Genomic DNA, 5,704 nt, shown 5'->3' on the forward strand with positions numbered 1-5,704 from the left:
AGAAATATCGTCAGTAGCACAAAAAGAAACTCTCCGTGTGAAGTTTTGCTTACACTGCAATGTTTTACATTTTTTTAAAAGGTAGAGGTGCAACGGCATTGGGACACCTAATCTGATGAGTTCCGCGACGTTCCGACAAACATGGCACAAGGCCTGTGGCACTGGTAGTGGAAGAAATATTTCAAGCTGCTTTGTTGTCCTATAGCACGGGTACAAATCCACTAAGAACGCGCTGAACGTGCACACACAATTACTTTTTTTTATGGCCGAATAAAAATCATTCTACTGTGGTATTTCCTTCCATACGCTTAACTTCATCGAATTCATTTCTAACAGCTGGCACAGGATGCTAGCTTGCTGCTTCCTAAAACCCGCTGGCGCCTCGGGTCGTGACATGTTCTTTCCCTCTTCACAGCTTCTGTATAAGTTTCATCATCGAAAGATAGGAATAGGACCTGCTTATGCACAATAAATTCAAAATTACTTGCGCCAGAAGTAACACGAAATATTTCAGTGGAGCGAATTTGGCATATGTGGTTCTAGAAACCATTTTGCTTTGGCGAAATTAAAAATGACATGCTGATGCACTTGTTGGCCCTCCTTTCGACTGCTATTTATACCAGTTTATTCAACGTCAGTGATGTTGAGGACCGCAAAAAAAAAAAAAAAAAACCTTAAGATGGATCTGACAGGATGCGCCGCCCTGTGTACTGTATATGGCAGCATGCGGCCAGCATACATTCAGACACCAGTAGTAGCACACATAATCTTCCCTATACAATTACGAAGCTGTTAGAATACAGCTGTAAGTTGATTCGAGAAAAACGGGAGAAGGTACGTTAGAATCTATTCCCCACGATTCTTCACAACCGCGGGATCACCTAATTTCGAAACTCGCGAAAGCTTCATGTGTATACTTTTGTAGATAGTTTTTGCAAATATAGATCGTTTAACCTCAGCTTCGCTATTGCCATTACCCTCAATGCTACCAGAAATGGTTTTGTTGCGACTTACCTTGCTGGCGCTGTCGTACACGTGAGAAAAACTTCCAATAAGACACTCGTCCAAAAATATCTGCATTTCACATCTTCGTGAGTGCCAAGCATAACGGAATAGCTTACGCTCGATCTATGATGAACGTAGTCGAAAAGCAGCTGTAGAAACTACGCCATGTTGTTTGAGATGTCTAAACTTAATCTAGAACGGAATAGTGACTTGACTATGGTTACAGATTAATAATGAAACTGAGTAATGTTGTGTACCTGCGGCAGTTCAAGGTAGCACGACTCTCAAGGAAGTAAGAAATCATTTCCATTGGTACAGGCCACCAAAGCACAGGTACTATCGTGGGTACGCTGTGTTTAAGTCCCATCTAAACTAACCGGAGCCTACCACGTCGCCACTATCGAAGCGTGCTAATTGTGCTGAAAGCATAGAGCATTAGGCTGTCCCCATGCAAGGAGTTATGAAGCTTGAACGATAGAGCAGAGAAACACGTCGAGACATAAAGGAGAGTGCTTCGGCTGTCGCAAAACATTATTTACCACTTGCTACAGCCCTTTCTCATTGTTATTTTCTGGTAACGTTTATTTCTGTACGCAAACCACGCATAGCCTGACTGAATAGAGCAAGTTGAGAGAGGAGTTGCTGCAACATTTTTTTTTCTTAAAGCAATGAAAGACAGCGCTCCAAAAATGTCCACGAAACACGCTTGAATGGCTTTATTGGTGGTCTGTCTGCACTCGTGTCTCGCAGCGCTTTACGATTTAGCTGTAAGACAATGCAAGCCTTATTTATTTTGATACTGGCAATATTTTTCTTCCTTGTGTACGTACCTCTCGCGTCAGCGTATGTCATCTGTTTTTGTGAAGAAAACGAAAGAATCTTCGGATCAAACCAAAGAGACGAAGCTGTTACCATTGCATAATGCAATATTCTGCCGACGGTTGGACACGAGCTGGTACCATGTACGACGCGACAGCGCCCCGCCCAGATACCCATTCACATCCAGACCAGTTTCCGCCTCGTAGGTTCGTGGCCTCACCAAAGCAGACCGGACCAGGGAATCGAGCTGTCGGCAGAATGGAGCCTGAGAACTCCCTGCTGCTGCCGTACCCATTGGACGAGCTTAGGGAGGTTTTAAGGCGAAAGCCTTTAATGCCTCATACTGTCTTGACCAAGGAATGTTTGCAATTGTGTCCGCATTTCGGCGTCACTACATAAAAAACAAACTGTGTCGACGCTGGGAATCGAACCAGGGCCTTTGGCAGCGGAGACGCTACCACTCCGCCACGAAAGCTCAGGGTTTGGTCATGAATAAAAGCGCATCTAGCGAATACATGGGTTTTATAAATAAAATAAAAGAAATTAAAAAGAAAGATAGGGAAGGAAACAAAATTTAAAAATAAAAAGAATAAAAGAAAGAAAAATAAAAAATAAAGAGAAAGTATGAACAATGAATCAAAAATAAAAAAACAAACAGTGCGCCAGGAAACGCTCTCGCGTTGCAGCATTTTAGAGAGCTAAAGTGCCCCTCGAATTTTTCGGTTACACTGAGACGTCGCCGATAGCTCTCTACAGCAGCCAGTCGTGAGGACACCCACAGGAAACAACGCACAGTCTTCTGAGCAGTGATTACCTTATGCGTTCGTGTCTCCGTCGGTTGGTTTACCCTCGCCGTATTCCTGGCACGCGCATGCCATATCTATTATCAACAACGCCCTGCCGACGTGGTGCGATTAGAGCGCTACGACGTGCAAAATTTGCCGCAACTATGCGCCAACACTTAGGCTTCTCGCTGGGCCAAGAGGAACGCTGGCTGGCGCACTCGTCTTAATATTCCTGTGAAAGCACAGAAGTCTCGCTGTTTGTGGACAGGTGGCTACGTGGGTCGACATGGCGTTGGAATGTGTCTCGTGTTACCTAGACAAATCTCCTCGCTGGAAATGTGCACTACGAAATCCCAAGGTACGAAAGCAGACTCATGCAATCATACTTCGTTGTTGTGCACAAAGTTAACTCAATTGAATCGAAAAAACCGGCTACATAAGCGGTGAGTATGATGTTAGATTTCGATGCAGACAAGAATTTACGCCTTCGTAAGGTAAAAACTCGTTATTCGGACCAAATACAGCACAGGTGAACGATAGAGCGATTACTAACACATACTCGAGCAGAGAAAAAGTAGTCTGGGAAGAGGTTATTGTGATCATCTTCAGTGAGTTCTTTAGCGCTATCATCTAAGTAGTGAACTGCACGAATCCCAAGATCATTACAGAATGCATTTTGTCAGCTATGAGTTGACCATTTAAATTAGCGCAAATGGCTTCTATTTTTGCACTGGCTGGAACTTAGTAATTCTAGGGAAAGCACTACATTTTCAAACTAGGTGAGGTAAATTACCGTGTTCCATCGGAAAACCAACGAAAACGAAGGCGCAGGACAAGAACAAGGCACGCACACACACTGTCGTTGGACTTACAACTAATTTATTTTTTGGCTCATCCACGCAATTAAAGCCATTTTTTAGCGCAAGCGCACATGCAAGCAAAACAAAACGAAAGAAAAAAAACGCAGTCACGTTTGGTCGTTATTCCATCTCCGATAAAAAGCGCCACTCTTTATCTGTGATAATGACAGACGGATCGCTTATGAAGGACCGCTCATCCTTTTGTTGCGAAGGCAACACTGCGCTAGTCGCCCAGCCATTTCGCGGAGCTCTGGAAAGGTCAAGCTACGCAGGCGCGTGGGCCGCTGACGTCACACGGCGCACAGCTGGCGCGCCGGGGCCGCCGCGCCCCGGCGCGCCATTAAACCTGACCATTAAATGTCAGAGAGATGATTTCACTCCCTACATATCCAATTTTTCAATGCAGTTCTTCCTGAGCCTGTGAGAGAGTTTATCAGAAGATGCCCTATAGGGATCTTCAGCCGTTTGTCGACTCCGGCGAGCGCATAGACGCAACCATTACTTGCATCAGGAAGGCTGTCATCTTTTAATCCCGTGCCGAAATCGATGTAACCTACCACCCTGTCACCCACCAGCTCAACGTGCTTTCATAGCGCCATGTCATCCACAATGAGTGCACAGTACAGGACTTCAGATCTGGTTTGCACAGGATGCTCCAGGAAACAGCCCGGCCGTCCATCAAGGGATCGATAGGACTCGCGAAGGGTGCGTTACGTTGGCAGAGCATCATTGACCTTTGAACGAACGTTTTCGTAGGCTGCTGACGAGCAAATGTGCGTAATGGTGGAGGGAATTTTCGTTTCTTTTCGCCTCCTACCTTGTGCAGCAGTTGTATGTCATTCGGGAATGTTGCGCTAATTACTTCAGCTCCCTCATCAGACAGAAGTTTTCTTTCATTGATTGTCCTTGTAATTATCAGGGCTGTGTCATTTCTTTTTTTTAACGTTCACTTATTTTGCCGCACAGTCTTGATCTTTTTGGTTAGGTTTCCCGTTTCTACTTCAGAAGCGAAAGTCACGATAAGGTGTTGCCTCTCACGATAAGGTGTTGCCTGTGCTTCAACAACCTTATTGCACGAAGGCTCTCGGGACTTCGATAATGGCCGCTTCGGTTTAGCCTGAATATAAAATTTTACTTCTTTTTTATGCGAGGCAATTCATATCTGCAACCTGATTTGAAAGTGAATTGCCTCGTCAGGCAAAAGTGAATTGCTTTTTGTCCCGTTACCTCGGACCGAGCTTGTCTGAATAAAGAATTCAATCCTTCAGTCAATCAATCATTCAAACAATCAAATGGGAAGGACAGGGGTAACCGGTTGTCGCTCAGAAGTATCTTGTTGAAATTGGTTGCATGGACAAAAAGCAATTTGCTATTGTGCCAACAGAAGAAACACAAGTCTCTTTGCAGTTTATACACTGCTCCTGAAGCGTGTTTGGAAGTTGATTAGTAACTTATTACAATGCAATATCTGCCCCTGCAGAACTATTATGCAAAGCCTCGGATAAAAGTATGAGGAATACGGGTTCAGTGAAAAAAAAATTGTTTTTGTGCAGTCGACTTAAGCAGACCTGTAAAACAGCGCGAACTACAACAGACAAGAACGAGAAGGACACGGGACAGCGCTCGTATCGTGTCGTTCTTGTTCTTGTCAATCGGAGTTCGCGCTGTTCAAGAATGCATCTGTTCCAACTCGCCCAAGTGTGCGTTCTGCTTCGGACAAAGCAGGGGAATGAAAAGCACTGAAGCATAAGGGATATATGTGCTCCATACACAGGAAAATTACCAGCTGACTGAGCAGCGCTGGCATACAGAAACAATTTTTTTTTCTGCGGATCCGCAAATATATGCTCCTGATTGTACTGCTTGCGTGTCAACTTCTCGAAACATCCGCGCGCTAAGAAACTTTGGAATCAGTCTAGCCGCGTGCAAAAAAATACGATGACCGGAATACATACGCTAACGGCACTGCAGGCGTGAATATAGACCGACGTAACGCGCTCTCGCACGCGCTGTGTTACGTTGGCGAAAACAATTCCTTCGACAGTCCAACGCACTGCAGCACCGACGTAACGGACAACTGCCAGCGCACCCCGACGATCCCAGCGCAGAGAAAAATGGCTGATGCCTGCGCAAACAACATGAGTGGCGCCGGCAGCTCAAATGTTCCACTTGCGCCAGATAGCGTGGTGGAGGGGTTTATCGAAGCCATAAAACGACACCGCTGTGTGCATAATA

Source organism: Amblyomma mixtum, chromosome 5, assembly GCF_055824585.1.
Source record: "Amblyomma mixtum isolate Tamu chromosome 5, ASM5582458v1, whole genome shotgun sequence".
Lineage (NCBI taxonomy): Eukaryota > Metazoa > Arthropoda > Arachnida > Ixodida > Ixodidae > Amblyomma > Amblyomma mixtum.